The sequence below is a fragment of the Penaeus monodon genome, chromosome 29 (genome assembly GCF_015228065.2).
Source record: "Penaeus monodon isolate SGIC_2016 chromosome 29, NSTDA_Pmon_1, whole genome shotgun sequence".
Taxonomy (NCBI): Eukaryota; Metazoa; Arthropoda; class Malacostraca; order Decapoda; family Penaeidae; genus Penaeus; species Penaeus monodon.
This window is the reverse complement of record NC_051414.1, coordinates 33,595,017-33,595,457: the sequence shown is the minus strand read 5'-3', so window position 1 is coordinate 33,595,457 and position 441 is coordinate 33,595,017. Positions and strand designations below refer to the sequence as shown.

Below are 441 nucleotides of genomic sequence, written 5' to 3'. Positions count from 1 at the left end.
GGGGACAGTGTCAACCAGGATAACGTACCACCAAACAACCGTATCTACCCCAAGAGACACGATTAAGCACATTCTGTTTCACTAGTATGTATTTCCGGATAGAAACCTAGGAATGCTCCTAGGGGGATTCGAACCCTGGACCACAGTGTTGGCAAGTAAGAGCCTAAACGAACCGAGCCACGACGACCCGACAAAAGGAGGGAGGCTTCTCGACGAGGCTTAGCTGCTGGGGGTACCCCTTGACCCCAGGGGGAGGCATTGACGCTCTTCCTCACCCTCCCCGCGGGCACTCCGTGGTCAGGACAATTCTGGATAACTGCTTTTTCACTGTGTAGGCCTTCCCTGGTGCACCCATCACATGCTATTTAGGAGAAGGATTATTAGTGGACTTTTACCTGGGAGCCCACGAAGCTAAGGTACCGAGAGTTGGCCGACCGCCCT

General features: G+C 53.7%; 1 protein-coding gene across 1 annotated transcript in view; it reads left to right on the top strand.

Moving 5' to 3' along the window:
- Positions 1 to 441, top strand: part of LOC119592188 — a gene marked incomplete at its 5' end in the record, with an annotated part of 6,003 nt that overhangs the window by 688 nt on the left and 4,874 nt on the right.